Below are 12721 nucleotides of genomic sequence, written 5' to 3'. Positions count from 1 at the left end.
CTACATTGAACTCGATCATGTTATGATCGCTATTGGATAAATGTTCACAAACAGTTAGGCTGTTAACTAAATCTGGCTCATTACTCATTACTAAATCTAATAGGGCATGCGCCCTTGTTGCCTCCAGGACATATTGTTGTCGAGAACTATTCAGGACACATTTAAGGAATTCACTACCTTTCTGACAGGTGCTAGTCTGCTTATTCCAATCTATATGAAAGTTAAAATCCCCCATTAAAACCACTCTGCCTTTACTACACGCTTGTCTAATCTCTGCATTTATACAATCTAGCACTTCATAGCTGCTACCAGGGGCTTATACACAGCTCCCACTACAGTCTTAAATCCTTTCCTATCTCTTAATTCTACCCAAAAAGTCTCCATAGCTACTCTTTATATCCTCTCTTATCATTGAAGTGATTTCATCCTTAATCACTAAAACTACTCCTTCCTTTCTGCCATTTTTCCTATCATTCCTGTAGACCTTATAACCTGGTATATTTAGTTCCCATCTTGCAGCCATGTCTCAGTAATGATTACATTTTATACCCTCCAATTTGAATTCGCACCTGTAATTCATTCCTTGATAAAGAACGCTTATTTGGGCCACATACCCTAGCCGATCCTTCAGCTCTAATGTTTTTCTCACTTTTAAAAAATTTGTTCATGGGATGTGGGCATCGCTGGCAACACCAGCATTTATTACCCATCCCTAATTGCCCTTGAGAAGGTGGTGGTGAGACACCTTCTTGAACCACAGAGGGCAGTTAAGAGTTAACCACATTGCTGTGGGTCTGGAGTTGCATATAGGCCAGACCAGGTAAGGATGGCAGATTTTCTTCCCTAAAGGAGATTAGTGAATCAGATGGATTTTTATGACAATCTGGTAGTTTCATCATTACTGATATTTGCTTTTTATTCCAGATTTATTTTAATCAACTGAATTTAAATTCAATGGGATTTGAACTCGTGTTTCCTGGATCATTAATCCAGACCTTTGGATTACTAGTCCAGTAACATAACCACTATGCTATCATACCTCTATATTTTTCTCACTTGGTTTAATCACTTTACATCTTTTAGTTTTCCTTCTACATGTAGTGCCTAAAGCACAATTTCTGACTGTTACTCTACTCTCTTCCCTTGCATTTTTTTTCAACTACTATTTATACTACAATTTCCACCTGAGCCCTCCCCCCCCCCATTTACTAGTTTAAAGTCCTAGTGACTGCCCTATTTATCCTTTCCACTAGGACCCTGGTTCACATGGAGCCCGTCCAAACAGTACAGTTCCTTCCTGTCCCAATACTAGTGCCAGTGCCCCATGAAATGGAACCCCCCTTTCCCACACCAGTCCTTTAGCCACGTGTTTTCTTCCTTAATCAGCTTATCAATTTGCATGTGGCTCAGGTAATAATCCAGAGATAACCCTTGAGGTCCTGTTCTTTAATTTAGCTCCTAGTTCCTGATACTCCCCAAATAAGATCTCTTGCCTACTCTTCCCTATGATGTTGGTCCCAACAACACAACAACAACTTGTGTTTATATAGTGCCTTTAACGTAGTAAAATGTCCCAAGGCATTTCAATGAAGGGTTATCAGACAAAATTTGACACCGAGCCACATAAGAAGAAATTACGGCAGATCACCAAAAACTTGGTCAAAGAGGCGTCTTAAAGGAGGAAAGTGAGGCAGAGAGATTTAGGGAGGGAGTTCCAGAGCTTAGGGCCAAGGAAGCTAAAGGCACAGCCAATGATGGTTGAGCGATTATAATCAGGGATGCTCAAAAGGGCAGAATTAGAGGAGTGCAGATATCTCGGCAGCGGGGGGGGGGGGGGAGGTTGTGGGGCTGAAGGAGATTACAGAGATAAGGAGGGTCCAGGGTCCAGGCCTTGAAGGGATTTGTAAACAAGGATGAGAATTTTGAAATCGAGGCGTTGCTTAACCGGGAGCCAATGTAGATCAGCGAGCACAGGGGGGATGGATGAATGGGACTGGTACAAGTTAGGACACGGGCAGCCAAGTTTTGGATGACCTCGCTTACATAGAGTAGAATATGGGAGGCAAGCCAGGAGTGCATTGGAGTAGTCAAGTCCAGAGGTAACAAAGGCACGGTTGAGGGTTTCAGCAGTAGTTGAGCTGAGGCAGGGGCAGAGACAGACAATGTTACGGAGGTGGAAATAGGCGATTTTAGTTATGCTGCGGATATGTGGTTGGAAGCTCATTTCAGGGTCAAATATGACACCGAGGTTGCATACAGTCTGGTTCAGTCTCAGACAGATGCTAGGGAAAGGGATGGAGGCGGTGGCTAGGGAATAGAGTTTGTGGTGGGGACCACAGACAATGGCTTTGGTCTTCTCAATATTTAATTGGAGAAAATTTTTGCTCATCCAGAACTGGATGTCGGACAAGCAGTCTGACAAATTAGAAACCGTGGAGCGTTCGAGAGAAGTGGTGGTGAGGTAGAGCTGGGAGTTGTCTGCGTATATGTGGAAACTGAAGCCATATTTTTGGATGATGTCGCCAAGGGGCAGCATATAGATAAGAGGAGGGGGCCAAGGATAGATCCTTGGGGGACCCCAGAGGTAATGATGCGGGAGTGGGAAGAGAATCCATTGCAGATGATTTTCTGGCTACGATTAGATAGATAAGAATGGAACCAGGTGAGTCCCACTCAGCTGGACGATGTGGAGAGATGTTGGATGAGGATGGAGTGGTTAACTGTGCCAAAAGCTGCAGACAGGTCGAGGTCGAGGAGGAATAATTTACCTTTGTCACAGTCACAAAGGATGTCATTTGTGACTTTGATGAGAGCTGTTTTGGGATTGTGGCAGGGGCGGAAACTGAATTGAAGGGGTTCAAACATGGAGTTCCGGGAAAGATGGGCACAGATTTGGGAGACGACAACATGTTCAAGGACTTTGGAGAGAAAAGGGAGGTTGGAGTAGGGCGGTAGCTAACATAGACCACAACGACTGGATCCTCCCCCTCCCTCTCCAGTATCCTTTTAAGCCGGTTCGAGATGTCCCTCACTCTGGCACCAGGTAGGCAACATACCATGTGGGACTCTTGAACCTGCTTACAAGAGATGCTATCTATCCCCCTAATTATAGAATTCCCTACAACTACCACATTACACTTCCTCTCCTTGTCCTCCTCCTACCTGAGGACAGCCTCCTGCTCCAAAGTGCCATGGCCTGCATTCTGGCTGTCCTTCCGACAGTCTTTATTCTTATCCCCACAGGTAGCAAGTACATTGTACCTGTTGGATAGGATCAGTTTCTGTGGATCCTCCTTCCCTTTCTTATCTGGGTTCCCTTTATTCTGCACACTATTGGTCGTACCAACCCCGTTCTGATCCTGTACCTCTCTACGAGGTGTGACCGAGGTCTGGAGCAAACTATCCAGATACTCCTCCCCCTGCCTTATGTGTTGGAGTGTCTCCAACTCGCACTCCAGCTCAATGACTCTGAGCCGGAGAGATTCGAGGTGGAGACATCCACTGCAGACGTGTTTGCTCGGGACAGTCTCACTGTCCACAAACTCCCACATACTGCAGCCCAGGCACACAAACTGCACTGCCATATCGTAGTCTAATATTCTTTTATTTATTTAATTAGTTAAAATTTTTATTCAATGATTATATATAGTTATCAATATTATACTAATATAATATTTTTTAGTTCAGAAGAGACAATAGGGAATAGGGGAGGAATGGTAAGAGTAGAGAGGGGGCAAATAAATAAATAATTCAGAGGACTGCAGATTAGCACAGAAAAAAAAAATCTGTTGGGATGCTTTCTGCATTAATTACCATGTCATCTAGTGAGTGTGAAATGTGGGATCCTTCTGAACTGTAGCACTATGGGCCCTCCCTCACACCAAGTCTTTTGTAATTTGGAAGATCAGCACTTGAGCCGCAGACACTTCCAAACTACTTTGGAACACTTCCTACTTCTTTGACCAATTTTTTGGTCACCTGTCCTGATATCTCCTTGGCGCCTTGGGACATTCTACGTTGTTGTGTGGTTCAAAACTGCCTTCCTCCATGAAGATGTACTCTGTTAGTCCCTGGCAGCAATCTCTGTATTTGAAGGAGAATTTTTTTTTAGCTCAGGAGTTCCCAGCCTCCCGCTGGGATCAATTTTGGGGACTAAAAGGGAATGTATAGCTCACCACAATGTGCCAGCTCCCCACTGACAAGAATTTCCAGGGCTGAGGGTAAAGTTGTAGTTCACACTGATTGGATGGTGAATCCGGGTGAGAGAAAAGGACTGCTCACCCAGCCCTGCTCAAATACAACTCTGGCTGTGCCTCCATCTGTTGAGTCCTTAACTCTTAAACATAATCACACGAGGCACGTACTTCAGATGCAGACAGTCACTCTGTGATCTTCACCTTTATTGCCTGGACCAAGGAGTGCTGGCTCTGCGAGGGACCTCCCCTTATATACCTGAATCTCCAGGTAAGGAGTGTCTCCCACAAGTACACCCCCTGTGGTCAAGGTGTGCATTTCTAGTAAGTATGAACAGTATGTAGTGGTTACATGAGGGTTACAATTGTATAAGGGTTACAGTAGTATGCGGGTTACATACATGACACTGTCCTCACGTAGCTTCTCTGCCTTTGATCCCCTGTCCCTCTCCTCTCTCTCAATCTCCTCTATGCTTCTTCCCCACCTTGGTCCAAGTTATCCGTTCCTACCCCCTTGTAACCTTGCTTGACTGAAAGCTGCCATTTGTGCCATGGGAGATCAACTACTATTATTTTATAATATTTTATGCAAACACTGATATTTTCTTAAACATAACTTAAACAGCCAGATTTGGAGTATTCCCAACTGAGAAAAGTGAAACGTTACATTCCCGTTGAAATAAAATCCTAAATTAACAGTACTTTTTAGTTTGTCTTATAATACTCGTGTAGAAGCGCTTTGGGATGTTTTACTGCGTTTAAGGCACTATATCAATGCAAGTTGTTGTTGTACTGATCGCAGGATGGGAGTCCCTCAAGCGGCCGCAGGAATGATTGACATCTGACCGAGTCAAACAACATCGGGTCAATTCTGCAGCCAGGAAAGCGGGTCCAGGCTATGATTGACAGCTGCCGCGGCGGCGCGCGCCTTGTGGTGTGACCGGTCCCGGCACAGCCGGCGCGCGCCTTGTGCTGCTGAATATTGCAACCTGCAAAGAGAAACCCGTGTGCATCGGTACGGCGTCTTCATGTAGTCGCACTGGCAATGGCGCAAGTTGAAGCATCTCATCGAAATAACGGGGTTTAAAAGAAATAAATATATAGTTTAAAAAAACCAACACATTGTACAGTCAGAATTCAGTCTCATTACATGTTTGCTCGTAGGTCAGGATGGCCGAGCGGTCTAAGGCGCTGCGTTCAGGTCGCAGTCTCCTCTGGAGGCGTGGGTTCGAATCCCACTTCTGACATACATGTTTTCTTTCAACTGTTTTACTAAATTGGAGCAGAAATTAACTGAACATCTACTTAAAATAAATGCCTAACTCCATCTAATAGAAAGCATTTCAATTCCCAATCTGAGTCATTGTCAAGCTGTTTTCCGACGACCATGACGGAACTACATGGCACGTTTCCTCTTTCACCAGTGATGTGTTTTAAAACCTGCAGGGAATGGGAGTGTCAATATCGCACGCTCAGTCAGACAACAGACAAGCTGCAAATTAAGTTTGCACTGCCCCTCTCCACTAGTAATTTCCTTAATGAAGCACGAGAAAAATGAACGACATACTAAAAAGTGGATAGATTTACCACACAGTAAATAAGCGTACATATGTAAGGCCATTAATTAAATATGAATTAAACATCATACTACTTTAGTGCACGCGTTGGCCTCTGCGTTTACTCATCAAAGTAAAATAAATAGTCGTTTAATCTCTATAATCCTAATCATAATCACAATCGCTTGAAAAAACAAATATTGTAAAGTATAGCTTTTGCATAAAAACACAACATTATGTGGATTGAATTTACCATAAATCTCCTGGGCGGACAGACGCACCAATATTAGCGTCCTCGACCAGGCTAAAATAGAAACATAAGAAACATAGAAAATAGGTGCTGGAGTAGGCTATTCAGCCCTTCGAGCCTGCACCACCATTAAATAAGATCATGGCTGATCATTCACCTCAGTACCCCTTTCCTGCTTTCTCTCCATACCCCTTGATCCCTTTAGCCGTAAGGGCCATATCTAACTCCCTCTTGAATATATCAAATGAACAGGCATCAACAAATCTCTGCGATAGAGAATTCCACAGGTTAAGAACTCTCTGAGTGAAGAAGTTTCTCCTCATCTCAGTCCTAAATGGCTTACCCCTTATCCTTAGAATGTGTCCCCTGATTCTGGACTTCCCCCAACATCGGGAACATTCTTCCTGCATCTAACCTGTCCAGTCCCATGAGAATTTTATATGTTTTTCTGAGATCCCCTCTCATTCTTCGAAACTCCAGTGAATACAGGCCCAGTCGATCCAGTCTCTCCTCATATGTCGGTCCTGCCATCCCGGGAATCAGTCTGGTGAATCTTTGCTGCAGTCCCCCAGCAAGAACGTCCTTCCTCAGATTAGCAGACCAAAACCAAACAAAATATTCCAGGTAAGGCCTCACTAAGGCTCTGCACAACTGCAGTAAGACCTCCCTGCTCCTATACTCAAATCCCCTAGCTAGAAAGGCCAACATACCATTTGCCTTCTTCACTGCCTGCTGTACCTGCATGCCAACTTTCAATGACTGATGTACCATGACACCCAGGTCTCGTTGCACCTCCCCTTTTCCTAATCTGCCATTCAAATAATATTCTGCCTTCGTGTTTTTGCCCCCAAAGTGGATAACCTCACATTTATCCACATTATACTGCATCTGCCATGCATTTGCCCACTCAGCTAACCTGTCCAATTCACCCTGCAGCCTCTTAGCGTCCTCCTCACAGCTCACACCGCCAATCAGCTTAGTGTTGTCTGCAAACTTGGAGATATTACACTCAATTTTTTCATCTAAATCATTAATGTATATTGTAAATAGCTGGGGTTCCAGGACTGAGCCCTGCGGCACCCCACTAGCCACTGCCTGCCATTCTGAAAAGGACCCATTTATCCCTACTCTCTGCTTCCTGCCTGCCAACCAGTTCTCTATCCACGTCAGTACATTATCCCCAATACCATGTGCTTTCATTTTGCACACCAATCTCTTGTGTGGGACCTTGTCAAAAGCCTTTTGAAAGTTCAAATACAGCACATCCACTGGTTCTCCCTTGTCCACTGTACTTGTTACATCCTCAAAAAATTCTCAAAGATTTGTCAAGCATGATTTCCCTTTCATAAATCTATCCTGTCACTGCTTTCCAAATGCGCTGCTATTTCATCCTTAATAATTGATTCCAACATTTTCCCCACTACTGATGTCAGGCTAACCGGTCTATAATTACCCGTTTTCTCTCTCCCTCCTTTTTTAAAAAGTGGTGTTACATTAGCTACCCTCCAGTCCATAGGAACTGATCCAGAGTCAATAGACTGTTGGAAAATGATCACCAATGCATCCACTATTTCTAGGGCCATTTCCTCAAGTACTCTGGGATGCAGACTATCAGGCCCCAGGGATTTATCGGCCTTCAATCCCATCAATTTCCCTAGCACAATTTCCCGCGTAATAAGGATTTCCTTCAGTTCTTCCTTCTCACTAGATCCTCGGTCCCCTAGTATTTCCGGAAGGTTTTTTGTATCTTGCTTCGTGAAGACAGAACCAAAGTATTTGTTCAATTGGTCTGCCATTTCTTTGTTCCCCATTATAAATTCACCTGAATCTGACTGCATGGGACCTACATTTGTCTTCACTCATCTTTTTCTCTTCACATCTCTATAGAAGCTTTTGCAGTCAGTTTTTATGTTCCCAGCAAGCTTCCTTTCATACTCCTCCTAATTAAACCCTTTGTTCTCCTCTGCTGAATTCTAAATTTCTCCCAGTCCTCAGGTTTGCTGCTTTTTCTGGCCAATTTATCTGCCTCTTCCTTGGAGTTAACACTATCCTTAATTTCCGTTGTTAGCCACGGTTGAGCCACCTTCTCCGTTTTATTTTTACTCCAAACATCCCCAGCATTGAAGCACTGACCACACTTGATCAGCTTCGCTGGGCAGGTCACATTGTCCGCATGCCAGACACGAGACGCCCAAAGCAAGCGCTGTACTAGGACAACTTGGAAGAAAGGACCGAGTGTAACGTAGCCAAGTTTGCTGACGATACAAAGATGGGAGGAAAAGCAATGTGTGAGGAGGACACAAAAAATCTGCAAAAGGACATAGACAGGCAGTCTATGACAGGCAGGCAAGTGAGTGGGCAAAAACTTGGCAGATGGAGTATAATGTTGGAATGTGTGAGGTCATGCATTTTGGCAGAAGAAAATCAAAGAGCAAGTTATTATTTAAATGGAGAAAGATTGCAAAGTGCAGCAGTACAGCGGGACCTGGGTATACTTGTGCATGAAGCACAAAAGGATAGTATGCAGGTACAGCAAGTGATCAGGAAGGCCAATGGAATTTTGGCCTTTATTGCAAAAGGGATGGAGTGTAAAAGCAGGGAAGTCTTGCTACAGTTATACAGGGTATTGGTGAGGCCACACCTGGAATACAGCGTGCAGTTTTGGTTTCCATTTTTATTAAAGGATATACTTGCTTTGGAGGCAGTTCAGAGAAGGTTCACAAGGTTGATTCCGGAGATGAGGGGGTTGACTTATGGGTAAAGGTTGAGTAGGTTAGGCTTCTACCCATTGGAATTCAGAAGAATGAGAGGTGATCTTATCAAAACGTATAAGATTATGAGGGGGCTTGAGAAGGTGGATGCAGAGAGGATGTTTCCACTGATGGGGGAGACTAGAACTAGAGGGCATGATCTTAGAATAAGGGGCCGCCCATTTAAAACTGAGATGAGGAGAAATTTCATCTCTGACGGTTGTAAATCTGTGGAATTCGCTGCCTCAGAGAGCTGTGCAAGCTGGGACATTGAATATATTTAAGACAGACATAGACAGTTTCTTAAACGATAAGAGGATAAGGGGTTATGGGGAGCAGGCAGGTTAGTGGAGCTGAGTCCATGATCAGATCAGCCATGATCTTATTGAATGGCGGAGCAGTATGGCCTACTCCTACTCCTATTTCTTATGTTCTTATGTTCTTATAACTCCTTCACGGCAAACGAGCCAAAGGTGTGCAGAGGAAACGTTCCAAGAACAGCCTCAAAGTCTCTCTGATAAAGTGCAACATCCCCACCGACACCGAAGACCGCCCTAAGTGGAGAAAGTGCATCCGGGAGGGCGCTGAGCATCTCGAGTCTCATCACCGAGAGCATGCAGAAATCAAGCGCAGGCAGCGGAAAGAGCGTGTGGCAAAACTGTCCCACCCTCCCTTACCCTCAACAACTATCAGTCCCACCTGCGACAGGGACTGTGGTTCTCGTATTTGACTGTTCAGCCACCTAAAGACTCATTTTAAGAGTGGAAGCATGTCTTCCACGATTCCAAGGGACTGCCTATGATGCCTATGAAGTGCTATAATCCTGCATTCACAATCGCGAGAAAAAACAAATATCATAAAGTATACTTTTGCATAAAATCACAACATTATATAGATTGAATTCACGATAAGTGCTATAAAGATCTTCAGTCTGCACTCTTTTCATATTAGCTTTACAACAACATGCATTTATCTTCTAATAGTGTCCTGCGAATTTACGCCCACTGTGTTTCAAAACATCTTCACTGAACGCTAAACATCCATAAGACAAAGGGCTAGATTTTCCCTAAAGCTTGCCAGCGCCCGATTGCCACCCAAAAAACCGCTAAGGCTGGGAAGATTATCGCCAACTTCCCCAAAATGTTTTGTTTAAATCTGCCCAGTGAAAAATATGCGTCTTGCACCCCCAATCTGGGCGAAAAAATGCAATTTTGGCTAGATTGGGTGATGCCTAAAGAAAATGGCCGATAAATTAAAAAATCAATAAAAATTTACTCCGAGGCTGCGGGTTGGGTCTAACGAGAAAAAGAATAAAAATAATTTTTCCAAAAACCTAACTAAAAAATCAAAAAAACATTCCCAATACACTTTTAATTTAAATCACTCCAACAGATTTTGAAAATAAATAGTAAAAAACCAATCACTTACCTTTTTCTTGCAGACCTACTTACCTACTGCCCGGCTCCGCTGATCCTCGTGGGTGTTGAAAAAAAATGTTTTTTTATACTTATCTACGGGTCCCCACTCAGCCAAAGATCGCGCCAGGGCGATCTGTGGATGGTGCATGCCGACAGTCAGCTCCCCAACGGTACTTCGAAACCGCCGGCATGCCTCAGCTGGGGAAATTTTTGCTGACCCGGTTCTCGCCCAAAACAGCCAATACCGCCGAGAAACCGGGCGGTGAACTAGTGCAAATTCTAGCCCAAAGATTCTCTACCAACCTACCCGCTACACAATGCTGCCCCTGCTATCAAGATCCATGCCGAGGCCTTGGACAACGTGGATCATTTTCCATACCTCGAGAGCATACTGTCAACAAGGGCAGACGTCGATGACAAAATCCAACACTGCCTTCAGTGTGCCAGTGCAGCCTTCGGTCGCCTGAGAAAGAGGGTATTTGAAGACCAGGACCTTAAAACCTGGCACCAAGCTCATGGTCTATATGATTCAGAGACATAGACAATGAACAGCAGGCACCTACCTCAAAGCACTGGAGAAGTACCACTAACACTGCCTCCGCAAGATCCTGCTAATCCATTGGCAGGATAGGTGCACCAATTTTCCCAGCGTCGAAGCATTGACCACGCTCGATCAGCTCTGGTGGACGGGCCACATCGTCCGCATGCCCGATACTAGACTCCCAAAACAAGCACTCTACTCAGAGCTCCGACACGGCAAGGAAGCCCCAGGTGGGCAGAGGAAACATTTCAAGGACACTCTCAAAGCCTCCTTGAAAAAGTGCAACATCCCCACCGACACCTGGGAATCCCTGGCCCAAGACCGCTCAAAATGGAGGAGAAGCATTCGGGAAGGCGCCAAACACCTCTAATCTCTTTGCCAGGAGCACGCGGAAGCCAATCGCAAACAGCGGAAGGAGCACACGACAACCCAAGCACCCTATCCACCCGTCCCTTCAACGATCATCTGCCCCACCTGTGACAGAGACTGTGGGTCCCGGATTGGATTCATCAGTCACCTGAGAACTCATATTAGTGTGGAAGCAAGTCATCCTCGACTCCAAGGGACTACCTAAGAAGAAGAAGACTTTATATTAAACTAGATTTGATATCTGCACTGTCTCAGCAGTGCATACAGGTTAGAGATAAACTAGGATTGTTTTTAACTCCTTGACTATATTTATAACTATGTTTTCTGACTATTTCATTGCTTTTGGTAGGAAATCAATATATTGAGATTTGTGTCAGTATTCTATATTCGAACATATAAAAACAGCAGTTTTATTTTACACAGAAATATATATATATTTGTAATTCTCCACCATGCCTGTAATTTAGTTAAAAAATGAAATACATATTAAACCTGAGTATCTGTCATGTGCTGCTTGGGCGACAAGGTCATATTGCTCCTGGGTGTATCATAGAGGACAATTTGCTCACCCCCAAGTACATCAGAATAGCTGTCTTTTCAGAGATTGATGTGTTTTGAAAACAAATTGAGAATAATGAAACTGATTATAAGTCATTGCAAGGTTCAGACGATGTCACAAACAACAAGAGAAAATTCAAATAATTTATAGCTGTCATTTAGATCTCAAAATGAGATTACGTACTTGAAATTACTTTTCCTTACATATGTTAGTACCTCCAGGCCATACAATAATTTGACCATAGGAACAGGAGTAGGCCATTCAGCCGCTCGAGCCTGTTCCACCATTCAATTCGATCATGGCTAATCTGTATCTTAACTCCATTTACCCGCCTTAGTTCCATAACCTTTATTACTCTTGTTTAACAAAAATCTATCTATCTCAGTTTTGAATTTTTCAATTGACCTAGCCTCAACAGCTTTCTTTTTTTGGGGGGTGTAATGACTCAAGAGTCTGGTTACTGTAAACTCACTCAGGTGCAACCTGATCCATCTTTATTCCAGCCCAAGAGTGCCAGCGTGACAAATACACCCAGCTTATATACAGGGGACCAAGCACACATGCTACATGCGTACAGCCTGATGACCTCCGACTGCGGTGCCCTCTGGTGTCTGGTGACCCCTAAGCATTAATACATAACAACATCCCTCTTTTAAAATCTTAACAGCAGTCTTTTTACAAATTAAGATGGCCTGGGGCTTTCCTCTCACGAGTTGATCGTCTCAGTTCAACTTTGGCTCTGGGCGAGCGTTCTGAGTCCATTGAGACTGAGGGCTAAATAGCCGATCTGATGGGAGTGGTCATGACCACATCAGAGACTAAAGGTTCAGAGTCAGTAATGTCAGCAGAGTTCTCTAATGAGTGAACATTGGTTGGTTGGTCACTGACTGCATCTTCCTCACTCGGTTCCGTGTGCTGCAGTTTAACCTGGTCAAGGTGTTTCCTGCATGTTTGTCCATTCTTGAGAATGATAATAAACACTCTGTTACCCTCCTTGGCTGTCACAGTGCCGGTGATCCACTTTGGACCTGACCATAGTTCAGTACATAAACTGGATCGTTGACCGAGATGTCACGTGACATGGC

The 12721-nt window shown here is 44.1% G+C and overlaps 1 protein-coding gene and 1 non-coding gene across 3 annotated transcripts in view; one reads left to right on the top strand and one right to left on the bottom strand.

Moving 5' to 3' along the window:
- c7h8orf74 (chromosome 7 C8orf74 homolog) overlaps positions 1 to 4411 on the bottom strand; it is a 52813-nt gene extending 48402 nt beyond the window's left edge. The window contains exon 1 of one of the 2 annotated variants that reach the window (XM_070885166.1): positions 4365 to 4411. The gene's annotated coding sequence lies outside the window, so the exon portion shown is untranslated. The other variant, XM_070885167.1, reaches the window with a different exon arrangement.
- Positions 4412 to 5357: 946 nt separating this feature from the next.
- trnal-cag (transfer RNA leucine (anticodon CAG)) lies at positions 5358 to 5440 on the top strand. The gene has a single exon. It is a non-coding gene; the product is annotated as a tRNA-Leu (tRNA).
- The last annotated feature ends 7281 nt before the right edge of the window (positions 5441 to 12721 follow it).

The sequence above is a fragment of the Pristiophorus japonicus genome, chromosome 7, assembly GCF_044704955.1.
Source record: "Pristiophorus japonicus isolate sPriJap1 chromosome 7, sPriJap1.hap1, whole genome shotgun sequence".
Lineage (NCBI taxonomy): Eukaryota > Metazoa > Chordata > Chondrichthyes > Pristiophoridae > Pristiophorus > Pristiophorus japonicus.
The sequence above is the reverse complement of the archived record's forward strand: the minus strand, read 5'-3'. Positions and strand labels throughout refer to the sequence as shown.